Raw genomic sequence first — 14,326 nt, 5'->3', positions numbered from 1 at the left:
GCTGTTCAATGGGGTTTCCCACTGTGGGGCAGCCCCACGCCGTTGGGAAATCCCCAGGCGCTGGCAAAACGGAGAATCCTGCCGACGGAGATTCCCGCCGATTGGCTTTGCCTCCTTATTTGCACCGGCACAATTGATAAAACCAGACCATAAGAAATAATTTTTATATGTCTTTGTTCCAAGTTGAAGTTGTTCTTCAGAGCCATTAACCAGAGGCACTGGAGCACTAACACTACCACTGCTCTGTGATGCCCGTACTCTCCTGCGAAGCTCTCTCCAGGCGATTCCATTGTGAGATCCTCTCCAATAGGCCAACTGCCTATTTGAGTCTCTGTCCATCTCTTATTTTAGAAAATGATTAGTCTTCACAGTTGACTTGCCTTACTTGCCAGCAGCTGAAAAATCAAAGCAACTCTGCACTCTTCTTTGACACCAAAAGCACATCAATTGATGGCGCTTCTCATCAATTCATGTGACCTACTCTGCTGATGCTTCTGGCCGGAGGTCTCGACAAGCAGTCCAATCTGTATCTGCATTTAAAAGGTAGCAGCGGCCACAATTCTCCATGCAAGAGCCAATAGCAGCTGTTCGACGTTTCTGCTGTGACCCTAAATTTGAAAATGGCTGTGTTGGGTGACACACACTGTTGCCACTATCTGTCAGTGCTGAGCAGAGTGGTGGTTGTTTGTGGAAAAGGGTGCTAATCAAGTCGGCTGCTTGTCCTGGATGTTGTTAAACTCTTGAGTGTTGTTGCAGCTGCACTCATCCAGGCAAGTGGACAGGATCCCATCAAACCTGATGTGTGCTTTGCAGATGGTGGAATGGTTTTAGGAAGTCAGCAGGTAAGTTACTGTTGCTCGTTATGCTTTTACTTAATTGCTCTGTTTTAATAACCTTTGCTCTAGAGTCGCCAGGTACCTTTCTGATACCACCACGAGGTTCAAAGCCAAGTGCTGATCAATAACTCAATACACCAGTTAGTAAGTTTCAAATCAAAACACATTTATTATACATGCAGTCAATCACTACTCATGCATAAAACTCTACTTACTAGACTATCACTATAACTAAAGGCCTATACTTAGCTTTCAAATGGCCCACCTGGTCAGAGGAACAATGGCCTTTGTCCGGTTCTGAATCTGCAGGCTTCAAGCTAGTATGGAATGGTAGCTAGGAGCGCCTATCTCATAGTGTGCGTTGACTGGAGAATTACTTGGTTGGTGCAGCTGCTAGGCAGGTCTCTCCTTGTTGAGAGACACGGTCAAGAGTTCTTTGAAAGCTGCCAAAAGAGCGAACTGAACTTGGGGACTCTACTTTATAGTCCCCAGGGATTTTGCGCCCTTTTGGGCAGACCCCGGACCTGGTCCCAATTAATTGGACCATGTTCCAATCGTTTCTATTGATTTCTCCAATACTGGAGCTGTTCCTTGATCGCTGGGCGGTTCCTATGTGTCCGTTGGCCTGCCTTTGTCCTGGCTCCCGCTGGCGACAGGGAGTCTGGTTTGGTCCCGATTGCTTCAATGTTTCTAATTGTTTTTGGGGATTGCTCATTAGTATGTAGATGGCTATTTGTTTTGGTTCTGTCTGGGTTCTGCAAATCTTAATACACAGGAAACCTTGCACCAGCTTGTTTGTCCTGTGGCTGGCCGATTTTCCCTGCATTCTTTGCGGGCCTCCATTTTGGAATCGGGAAGTGGCCACCCCAGGTGGCTACACTAGTCACCATCAGATTCTGAGCCTCTGACCTGCTAATGTGGCCACTGTATTTATATGCCTAGTCCAGTTTAGAATGTAGTCAATTGCAATCCCCAGGATGTTGATAGTGGAGAATTCAGTAGTTGCAATGCCATTGAACCTCAAGGGGTGATGGTTGGATCCTCTGTTGTTGGAAATTGTCATTGCCTGTCACTTGTGTGGCACAAATGTTATTTTCCACTTGTCAGGCCAAGCCTGAATATTGTCCAGGTTGTGTGGCATTTGGGCAAGGACTGCTTCAATATTTGAGGAGTTGTAAATGGTCCTGAACATTGCACAATCATCAGCAAACATCCTCACTTCTGACCTTAAGATGGAAGGGAGGTCATTGAGGAAGCAGCTGAAGATGGTTGGGCCCAGGATAGTACCCTGAGGAGCTCCTGCAGCGATGTCCTGGAACTGAGTACCAGTGGGGGGTTTCCCTCAGCTATTCAGAAGCTGAGAAACCCTGGTGGAATCCAAATTGAGCATCAGTGAGCAGGTTATTGCTGAGTAAGTTCTGCTTGATAGCGCTGTTCATGACACTATGATTATTTTACTGATGATCAAGAGCAGACTTATGAGGCGATAATTGGCTGACTTGAATTTGCCCAGCTTTTTGTGTGCAGAGCATACCTGGACAATTTCCCACATTGCCAGTTGGATGCCGGTGATGAAACTTGACTGGAACAGCTTGGCTGGAGGTGCGGCAAGTTCTGAAGCACAAATCTTCAGTATGTTGCCAGAATATTGTCAGGGCCCATAGCCTTTGCAGTATCCAGTGCCTCCAGCTGTTTCATTACATCACCTGGAGTGAATCAAATTGGCTGAAGACTAGCATCTGTGATGCTGGAGCCTCCAGAGGAGTCACATCTGGCTGAAGGTTGTTGTGAACACTTCAGCCTTATCATTTGCACTGATGTGCTGGGCTCCCGCATAATTGAGGATGGAGATATTTGTGGAGTTTCCTCCTCCAGTGAGTTGTTTAATTATCCACTAGCATTCATGACCGGATGTGGCAGGGCCGCAGAGCGTAGACCTGAACTGTTCGTTCACACAAGAAGGCATACAGGAAGCATAAGGAACAAAAGAGTTATTTACAGAAAGATGAAGTCACTGGTCCCAGAAGGGCTACCCCAGCCCACACTCAGGGGCAGGGTTTTTATATTCCAGTTTGGCTTGCTGTTGATGAGGGATATCTGCCCTTCAGTTGGGAAGCTCATACTCTACGATACTCACAGGGAGTCTAATCGGCCCAAGCCCCTTGGGTCTCGTGTAGGGTACAACATTCATCCCCCTTCCAATGTCCGAAAACAGATCAGAAAAAGGAGGGCACAGAGGAGGAACCTTGCACCTCTTCGATCATGGCTGCGACGTGGGTCTTCGACTCGGCAGATCCAGGTGCCGTATAGCTTTCAGGCGACCGATGTTTCCTCACCGATCGTTGCAGTGGTATCACCATTGGTTACTGGCACTATCCAGCCGTGATACCTCCACCACTGTGTCTAAATCCACAGAGTCCAGCATGTTGGCGCTAAAACTCCCATGGGATGGCTCCTGGAGCGAAGGTGGTGCCGGGGTGTCCAAGGCTGTACCTGGTCCTCCAAAAGGCCATCACACAATATGGAGCTCCCACCGCGGAGATGGTAAAGGTGCCTATCTGATTCCAGGTGCTGCACCCAAAGACTGTTGAACGATAGTGCCCAGAATGCACTTGGCACAGTTGCAAAAATTGTGCACACAAATCATCTAGGTGGGGTGTGGTCTACAGGGCAATGCCCCAGCTGCTCCTGTCAACTGAGTACCTTCCTGGTAATGCCAGGCTGAAGCGAGTCCGAAGGCGATGCTCATAAGGTGGTCCGCCGGCACCACATCGGTGGCGGCGTGCAGTGTGGTGCGGTAGCTGAAAAAGAAGCATGCCAAATGTGTGTCAAGGGGCCCCGTGGTCTGCTTATTCATTGCTCATAAGGTGGTCCGCCGGCACCACATCGGTGGCGGCGTGCAGTGTGGTGCGGTAGCTGAAAAAGAAGCATGCCAAATGTGTGTCAAGGGGCCCCGTGGTCTGCTTATTCATTGCATGCTTGCACATGTGGACCACCCGCTCACCCAAACCATTGGAAACGGGGTAATATTGGACACGCCAAGGTCCCCATTGTGGAATTCTGACAAGGTGGGGCCTTGCCTTTTTTGTGGAACCACCACGAACGTTCTCCAAAGGAGCATACTGTCTTCCATGTTGAACTCAGCAATTTTTGGGCTATGATATGATACGATATGATATGATGAACCTGAGATAACAGGGGGTCAGTCTGACTCCACAAATATAGCGGGCTGCCGTGATCAGTACTGTATCCATAAAATGCATCACAGAGACAAACTTGTCGGCCCTGGCAGGCGTTGGCGGCCTCATCGGTAGCGGGAGCATACTGAAAGTATCCTCGGGCAGTGTTCCAGCATATATTCAGACGCTGCCAGTAAGAGGGTCCACCGTTGATTCTGGCCTTCGCACTCAGAGGGATGGTCCTGTCCTCCCTGAACAACCAGGCCATCACTGCAGCAGCTCCTTAGAGTAGTGTCCTCGACCCAACCATCTCCAGCTGCTTCATCAATGACCTCCCTTCCATCATAAGGTCAGAGGTGGGGATGTTCGCAGATGGCTGCACAATGCGCAACACCATTTGTGACTCCTCAGGTAATGAAGCAGTCCATGCCCAAATGCAGCAAGACCTGGAAAATATTCAGGCTTGGGCTGACAAATAGCAAGTTACATTCGCGCCACACAAGTGCCAGACAATGACCATCTCAAACAAGAGAGGATCTAACCATCGCGTCTTGACATTCAATGGCATTGCCATCGCTGATTCGTCCACCATAAACCTTCTGGGGTTGACGTTGATCAGAAACTGAACTGGACTAGTATATTAATACTGTGGCTGCTGGGCAGGTCAAAGGGTAGAAATCCTATGTCGAGTAACTCACCTCCTGCCCCCCCCCCCCCCCCCCCCCAAAGCCTGTCCACCATCTACAAGGCACAAGTCAGGAGTCCAATTGTCTGGATGAGTACAGCTCCAACAACACTCAAGAAGCTTGACACCATCCAGTACAAAGCAGCCTGCTTGATTGCTCCCACTTGCATAAACATTCAAACACTCCACCACCAATGAACAGTGGCAGCTGTGTGTACCATCTACAGGATGCACTCTCCAAGGTTCCTTCGACAGCACCTTTCAATCCCATGACCACTACCATCTAGAAGGACAAGAGTAGCAGATACTTGGTAACCCCACCACCTCGAGGTTCCGCTAAAAGTCACTCACCACCCCGACTTGGAAATATATTGCTGTTTCTTCACTGACACTGGGGAAAAATTCTGGAACTCCCTCCCTAACAGCACTGGGGATGTACCTACACTCAGGGACTGCAGCGGTTCAAGAAGGCAACTCACCACTACCTTCCGAAGGACAATTAGGCATGGGAAATAAATGCTGGCCGATCCTGCGCTGCCCACATCCCAAAAATGAATTTTGTTAATCCCCGGCAGCGGTTTGTGTTTGGGCAGTACTGTGAACCGATGCTCATAGATTTATTGATGGGACTTCTTGATGGCGAAGATGACGGCTGGAACCGCCATCTCTATTTGGGCATCGTTGCACTCAGCTGGGGCAAGTCTCCTTGAGGCAAAAGTGATTGGGAGGGACTTCCAATGTGACATGTCGGAGGGAGGTCATGCAATGGGTGACTCCCGTTAAGATCCTGATACTTTGGTCCTTTTTGACTGTTTTTGTCGGGAAAATTCTGGGTTTTAACCTGATAGCTTAGCAGGAAGGAGGTAAAGTTGCCGAGGGGATGGTGAAAGCGGCGTTGAAGAAGGCTGCAGAGAAGAAATCCTAGGCGGGGAACCCGATAAAAAAGCACGAGGGAGTCAAGATGGTGGAGGAAGCGGTCACGCCCATAACGTTTGAAACCCTGATGAGGGTGATGCTGCAGGAACTGGAAAAGTTTGGAACTCGGATGGACAATAGGCTTGAGTGGCAAGGCAAGGAACTAATGGAATCGTTTAAAGCCTCCGTCAAGCCTCCGATCGAATAGCTTTTGCCAATATTTTCTCAGTTGGTGGGTGGAGATGTGGGGCTGGATTCTCCGCCTCGCCGCGCCACAGTTTACCCCGTCGGAGGGATGCTCCATTACAGCGGCTGGTCAATGGGGTTTCCCATTGTCGGGCAGCCCCACGCCGTTGGGAAACCCCCGGGCTGCCGGCAAAACTGAGCATCCCGCCGGCGGGGAATCCAGCCCAAGGCGTTTGCTCAGGCGAAATTAGATAGGGCGCACCAAGCCCTGCAACAGAAGCCGAGGCCGATTGAGCCACCACGTGAGGTGATCTTTCGATTTCACGACTGCCAGAGGACTGAACGGATCCTGGAGTGGACTCAGCAGCATCGGAATATCGACTGGGCTGTAACACTGGACTATTACTGCACGGTCGCATAGTGGTTAGAACTGCCGCTTCACAGCGCCAGGGTCCTAGGTTCAATTCACAGCTTGGGTCACTGTCTGTGTGGAGTCTGCACGTTAGAACATAGAACATAGAACATAGAACAGTACAGCACAGAACAGGCCCTTCGGCCCTCAATGTTGTGCCGAGCCATGATCACCCTACTCAAACCCTCGTATCCACCCTATACCCGTAACCCAACAACCTCCCCCTTAACCTTACTTTTTTTTTATTACACTACAGGCAATTTAGCATGGCCAATCCACCTAACCCGCACATCTTTGGACTGTGGGAGGAAACCGGAGCACCCGGAGGAAACCCACGCACACACGGGGAGGACGTGCAGACTCCACACAGACAGTGACCCAGCCGGGAATCGAACCTGGGACCCTGGAGCTGTGAAGCATTTATGCTAACCACCATGCTACGTTCTCCCTGTGTCTGCATGGGTTTCCTCCGGGTGCTCCGGTTTCCTCCCACAAGTCCCGAAACACGTGCTGTTAGGTAATTTGGACATTCTGAATTCCCCTCTGTGTACCCGAACAGGCGCCTGAATATGGCGACTAGGGCCTTTTCACAGTAATGTAATTGCAATTTTAATGTCAGCCCACTTGTGGCAATAAAGATTATTATTTTTATGTATTCTCTTTTTCCGTAGGAGATTTGGTTCATGGGGATAGTAAGGTGAGGGGCATGGGTGGGGGATGGAGACCACAGGACTTAGTTTTAATGGTGTTTATGAATTGCACCTGGGGGGCGGTCACCTTTTGAGCTTTAGGAATTAAGCTAGTTAACGTGAGTGCTATTGGGGAGGGTGAAGCAATGACTTGCTGAGCCAGTTAGTTGAGGCCTCGATGGTCTAGTGTGGTTTGTTGATAGTCAGATAGTCCTGTTCACGTGTTCCCGTGGCCAACACATCATCCAGATAAACTGCCACGCTTGGTAGGCACCTCAAAATATTCTCCATCACATGCTAGAAAATGACGCAGGCCAAGGCACACCAAAAGACAATATGGTGTGCTCATCAACCTCAATGATTTTTCACCATTACTTATCTACAACATTCTGGGTCCAATACCAACTGGAGGTACGCTTGGATCATGCCGAGCTTGGTGAACAAGAGACCCCCGGCATCTTGAAATACAGGTCCTCGATCCGTGGCATCGGATACCAGTCCAGCTTGGAGGCCCTGTTGACCATCAATTTATAGTCACCACAGAGGCGGACAGTACCATCGGGTTTCACTGCAGGGATAACCTGTGCTGCCGAATCTGCAAACTTTACCGGTCGGATAATCCCCAAGCAGACCGAGCTCTGCTTCTACCTCAGGAAGTAGTGCAAAGGAACTGGGCGAGCACAAAAATATCTTGGTTGTGCTGCAGGTTCCACATAGATCTTTGCCATGGCCATGCAGATCATCCTGAGCCCGGTCTTGGAAACTTAGGGGTACTTTTCCAATACCGTGTTGAATCAGCCTGAGCTCATTAGGAAAAGCTTCTGTCGGTGAGGCAGAGGTGTTGTCGCCAGTCATGGCCGAGCGAACTTGGGCCATCACCTTTCACCACAACCAGGGAGGCAAGCAGAATATAACCCATAGACCACTGAGGCCATGGTGGTCCTAGCTATGATCAGCGGCTCTCTGGTGTAAGTGGCCAACCGAGCCTCGGTACCCACAATGAAAGGAGCTGCCGGAGTTTCTCAAAAGTGTGCCTACTGGCACCGAGATGGCAGCACCAGTGGCAACTCCACTAGTGTTTTATTTTATAAATTTAGAGTATTCAATTATTTATTTTACAATTAAGGGGCAATTTAGCGTGGCCAATCCACCTAACCTGCAGACACGGGGAAAATGTGCAAATTCCACACAGACAGTGACCCAGAGTCGGGATCAAACCAGGGTCAAGGTGCTATAGGCAGCAGTGCTAACCACTGGGCCACCATGTCATCCACCAACTCCATCAGTAATGGGTGATCATTGATTCGAACCTTGACCTTAACTTTTTAACATGTCATATAAAAGATGACAAAGGGCGCAAACAAACCCTGATTACAAAATACTCACCATTGCCTCCCCCCATCTTTTGGCTCCCCTCCACCAAAACTACCCCCTATACCTCCCTCGACAATTAATAAACCTGCCCCCAACATCTAGCAATTACAAATTCTTTCAAGCATGCTAAAAATTGAAAAACGGTTGCCATCTATGATGGAACCCCTCAATCAGCCCATTACGATGTATTTGACCTTCTTGAGGTGCATAAACAACATAAAATCACCTATCCACGCCTGAGCCTTCAGCAATGCCACCAGCCTCCATCTCCAGAGGATGTACCTCTGTGCCACCAATGAAGCAAAGGCCAGGACATTTGCCCCTCCCCCTTCCGCAGTTCCGGCATATCGAACACCCCAAAAATCACCACCAGTGGAAATGGCTCCACCTCCACTTTCAGGATCGCCAACATGGTGTCGCAAAAGGTCCCCCAAGGGCAGCACGGTAGCATGGTGGTTAGCATAAATGCTTCACAGCTCCAGGGTCCCAGGTTCGATTCCCGGCTGGGTCACTGTCTGTGTGGAGTCTGCACGTCCTCCCCGTGTGTGCGTGGGTTTCCTCCGGGTGCTCCGGTTTCCTCCCACAGTCCAAAGATGTGCGGGTTAGGTGGATTGGCCATGCTAAATTGCCCGTAGTGTCCTAAAAAGTAAGGTTAAGGGGTGGGGGGGTTGTTGGGTTACGGGTATAGGGTGGATACGTGGGTTTGAGTAGGGTGATCATGGCTCGGCACAACATCGAGGGCCGAAGGGCCTGTTCTGTGCTGTACTGTTCTATGTTCTAAAACTGCACCTGCTTGAGACACGACCAGAACATATGTGTATGATATGCGAGCACTCTCAAACAGCGCTCGCACCTGTCCTCCATCCATTCAAAGGAGCGGCCCATCCTTGCATTAGTAAAGTGCGCTTGACAAACTACTTTCAACTGAACAAGGCTTGGCCTTGCACAAGACGATGTCACGTTCACAGTCCTTAATGCCTCACTCCACACCCCATCCTCCAGTATTGGCCCCAACTCCTCTCCCCACTTCGCCTTCAGCCCCTCAACTGAACTCAACTTCTCTCTCGCTATTCGCTTGTACATTCCGGGTTATACTAACCTCCTCCGATCCAGAGTCACATTTACACCAGACCTGGTAAGGGCAGCAGATTTTCCTCCTCCTAGGGCATGAGTGAACTAGATGGGGTTTTAAAAACAATTGACAATACTTTCATGGTCATCATTAGACTTTTAATTCCAGATTCTTATTGAATTTGAATCCCACCATCTGCTGGGTCCCCAGAGCATTACCCTGGGTCTCTTGATTACCAGTCCAGTGGCAATACTACTGTGCTGCCACCACACATGGTAATGAAAGCACCAGTAGGACAGCCAGGAACAGTTGCGAACAGAAAAGACTTTGGGCGCGATTGAATAGAAATTAAACAGTGTCCCATTTTGGGAATTTTTATATGGCGACCCATCTCTGGAACCTCCTCCCCAAACATGAGCTTTGGACACCCCCCAATGCCCCAAACCTACCAAAGAGAGTGCCCTTGAGCCCCCCAAACCCCACATCATAAGGGCAGAGCATACCTGGGCCCAAAACCCCGGCATGAGCATGATGCAACCTGGGCACCTTGGCACTGCAAGCGTGGCAGCCTGGCAGTGCCCCTGCCAGCCTGTCTCTGCTACCTGGGCATTCTGACACTGCCAAGGTAGCACCCAGGTTGCACTGCCTGGGTGCCATAGCCAGGGTGCCAGACTGGCAGTGCGTGGTGCCTGGGTGGCATCAGGAGTGCCAGGCTATCACCCTCCCAAGAGCTTGACCATCCGGGGTCCCCGAACGCATGTGAGATCCCACCCCCCAAGTGCTGGTATGCCTGCATTGGAAACGAATGTTATTGGTGCCTGCTCGTGGTCTCCGAGGTGAGGCCATTAGACCCTGTGCCTTGGGTAACGCTGGTGCGAACATATTTACGTCAACTTAACTGCACACTTAAATATGGAAATATGGATCCTGCTCATTGGGGGTGGGATCTAGATCGCAATGCCTTGCAAGATCTCGTTATATCTTGCGAGGTGTAATTATGTGTGTAAATCTCACAAGATTTACCGGCCTCATCACATCTCAAGTCAGGTACAACTAAACCATTAGATCACGGCCTTCCATTCTATCAATGTGTGATAGCAGACCTTCCAATGAAGGCCATGAGCTGAGAAGTCACAATGAAAGGTAGCTCTTAGTTAAGAACAATGAAAAAGTGTGCGGTTTCTCCCTTCCGTTGCCTTTGACAGCCCCACGTTTTTTGCCGACGTGATAGGATTTCTTCGTCGCCGTTCTTGACTTTCAACCTCTTCTGGGTCTTGACTAGTCTCACCACCTCAGCTTCGAGTGCCGCGATCCGGTCCCCTTGGTCTCTGGTTGCTTTTTAGATGTCCCTTGTCATCATCTCCTGGGCATCGAGCTTCCGTTCCATTTTGTCCATTGCTTCCTTCATGGGGGCTATCGCCGCTTCAACTGCAGCCTCGATGGCTGCCAAGAGGTCTTTTCTCATCTCCTCCCTATGTTTTTGGAACTTGAAGCACATCATTTGGTCCATCAGTGCCCGGGTCTACGTCGGGAACTCTGTGGGGTCGATCCTCGCCGGTTCTGTGCCTCCACATATGGCGATTTGTTCCGAGGCTGAGCTTTCCCTCCCCTCATCTTTACTGGCTTTTCAGCTGGGCGGCTGACTCTTTCCCATCTTGGTTGGCAGTGTAGTCGATGGGGGGAGGGGGGATAGTTTGGGGGGTTGTCTGTATTTTTGGTGCCTGTTAGTAGGAGTTAAAAGACCTCAGGGCTGGATTCTCCTATTCTGAGACGATTGGGCAGAGAATCCTTTTTGACTCCGAAATCGGGAGCAGTGCCTGTTTTTGGATGCTCTGTTTCACCAAATGCCGGCATCAGTGAGTACGCTGCACGCCATTGGGACGGCCTCAGGATGTCATCTGAAGGCCCTCCCCTGATGCTCCACCCCCGATGGGCCGAGTACCCAACGGCGTGGGATACGTGTGCTCTTGAGTTTTTGTCAACCTCACGTGGTGGCTGCGGACTGTGTCCAGCGCCATCACAGTCGAGAAAGGGAAGCCGTTCCAATGGCCGGCGGGGCTTCCATGGGAACTGGGGTGATTAGTGGGGGGTGGTCCAGGGGTGGTGCGGGGGGTTCCAGGGGGGCACTATCTGGGAGGCCGTGTCCACATGCAGCTGGCGCCATGTTGTATGGCGTGGCCACACACCCGGCAATTCTCCGGCCATTTATGTCAGGAACGCAGGGAGTTTTACCTGGCGCGGCTGCTTGCCCACCACCAGGCGGAACATTGGTACAGGAGTGGCGCTGACTTTTTCATCATAAAACTATACACTTCCTCCGGACATAGCCTCAAAATCGTAGAATCCAGCCGTAAGTGTTGATGGCAGGGCAGGATCGTGGACTTTCATGACAGCAAAACTGGCACCGCACCTGGACCGATTCAGCAACTGTGGAGGGGCTAGCAAGGCGCCACATGGACCACAATCGATTTCAATGGAAAACGGTGTGGGATTCGTCGGGTCCACGATTAATAATCAGGAGGCGGAGAACTGCAGTCGCATATAGACATTGCAATCCCTACAAACACTCATCCCAGCCAACATGCTGGCACTGGTTGTGCTGGAGAACGCCCATGCAGCTGATGGGTCAGCTAGGGCCAGAGGGCACTTAGGGGCAAGGCCTGGGTGGACACCAATAAGACCCGTGGCAGTTGAATGGCTGCCTTTCCGGCTGCGGCAATGGTGTCTGTTCTCACCCACCCCGACCCTGACCACTCCTCGTTACTCCCCCCAGCCCAGGTAGAAGTCCATGGCCAGTGGCACAACTGTCAGCAAACTATGTCGATGTTGGACACTTTTGTACCCCTTCTCTCTCCCTCAGCAGCCATCTTACGATTTTTAAAAAGTCAAGTGAACTGTGCCATCAGGAACTTGGTCATCGGAGGCGGAGAATCGCGGAGGCGGGCGGGATTCTCCGTGAATCAGCATAATCGCCCAAACCCGGCACCACAAAAGGTGCAAATGACTCCGGCGTCGGGCCCCCCGAAACGTTGTGAATTCTCCAGCTGGGAATGGGTTAGTAGGGGTGTGACGCCATTCGCGATGACGGCATCACTGTACAAAAGACGCAATCCCTGGCCGGAGACCCCCAGCAAAATGGCCACCCGCCGCGCAGCGCCAAGTGAGACCCCCCACTGCCTGCCCCCCTTTCCCCTTCCCCCATTCCCCCTTCCCCAATTCCCCCTTCCCCATATCCCCGCTTCCCCATATCCCCCTTCCCCATATCCCCCTTCCCCATATCTCCCTTCCCCCACATCCACCCTTCCCCATATCCCCCTTCCCCATATCCTCCTTACTCTTATCCCCTTCCCCATATCCCCCTTCCCCATATCCCCATTCCCCCATATCCCCTCTTCCCCCATTTATCCCCCTTTCCCCCATATCCCTCTTCCCCATATCCCCCTTCCCCATATCCCCTTCCCCCATATCCCCCCTTCCGCCATATCAGCCCATATCCCCTTCGCCATATCGCCCCTTCCCCTATATCCCTCTTCCCCATATCCCCCTTTCCCCCATAATCCCCATTCCCCCATATCCGCCTTCCCCATATCCCCTTCCCCATATACCACTATGTACCCCCTTCCTCCATATTCCCCCATCCCCCCATATCCCCCTTGCCCCATATCCCCCTTCCCCATATCTCCATTCCTCCATATCCCCTTCCCCATATCCCCTTTCCCAAATGCCCCATATCTCCCCTTCCCCATATCCCCCTTCCCCCATATCCCCCTTTCCCCATATCCACTTCCCCCATATCCCCGTTCCCCCATATCCCCCCTTTCCCCATATCCCCCATATCCCCCTTCCCCTATATCTCTCTTCCCCATATTCCCCCTTCCCCCATATCCTCCTTCCCCATATCCCCCTTCCCCCAAATCCCCCCTTCCCCCATATCCCCCATATCCCCTTCTCCTATATCCCTCTTCCCCATATCCCCCTTGCCCCCATATCCGCATTCCCCCATATCCCCTTCCCCCATATCCCCCTTCCCCCATATCCCCCTTTCCCCATATCCACTTCCCCCATATCCCCGTTCCCCCATATCCCCCCTTTCCCCATATCCCCCATATCCCCCTTCCCCTATATCTCTCTTCCCCATATTCCCCCTTCCCCCATATCCTCCTTCCCCATATCCCCCTTCCCCCAAATCCCCCCCTTCCCCCATATCCCCATATCCCCCTTCTCCTATATCCCTCTTCCCCATATCCCCCTTGCCCCCATATCCGCATTCCCCCATATCCCCTTCCCCATATCCCCTTCCCCATATACCCCTTTCCCCATATCACCCCATGTACCCCCTTCCCCCATATCTTTCCTTCCCCCATATCCCCCATATCCCCCTTCCGCCATATCCCCTTCCCCATATCCCCCTTCCCCATATCACCGTCCCCCAGATACCCCTTCCTCCATTTCCCCCTTCCCCCATATCCCACCCCCTATATTCCCCCTTCACCCATATCCCCATATCCCCCTTTCCCCACATCCCCCTTTCCCCATATTCCCCTTCCCCCATATCCCTCTTCCCCATATCGGATATGGGGGAAGGGGGATATGGGGGAGCGGGGATATGGGGGTAGGGGGATATGGGGAAATGGGGACAGACCCGGCCCATCAGGCATACCCAGGACGTTCCAGGGCGGCCACGAGCCAGGGACAGACCCAGAGCACCAGGCGGACGCCGCCCATATCTAGTGCGAGTGCAGCCTTGCCGGCCACACCCAGCGACGAGGTGACCAGCCATAGTAACAGGCCCCCTTCGCAGCCGACCCAGGACACTGACACACAGGACACTAACACACAAGACACCGACACACAGGACACTTACACACAGGGCTCTAACACACAGGACCCTAACACAGGACACCGACCCTCAGGACACTAACACACACGACACCCACACACAGGGGAAGGATGGGCCGGAATTACCAGTCCAGGGGAC

General features: G+C 51.7%; 1 protein-coding gene across 1 annotated transcript in view; it reads left to right on the top strand.

Moving 5' to 3' along the window:
* Positions 1 to 14,326, top strand: part of LOC119952308 (sodium- and chloride-dependent neutral and basic amino acid transporter B(0+)-like) — a 388,856-nt gene that overhangs the window by 295,875 nt on the left and 78,655 nt on the right. The window lies entirely within an intron of this gene.

Source organism: Scyliorhinus canicula, chromosome 17, assembly GCF_902713615.1.
Source record: "Scyliorhinus canicula chromosome 17, sScyCan1.1, whole genome shotgun sequence".
Classification (NCBI taxonomy): Eukaryota; Metazoa; Chordata; class Chondrichthyes; order Carcharhiniformes; family Scyliorhinidae; genus Scyliorhinus; species Scyliorhinus canicula.
This window is presented reverse-complemented; position numbering and strand designations above follow the sequence as displayed.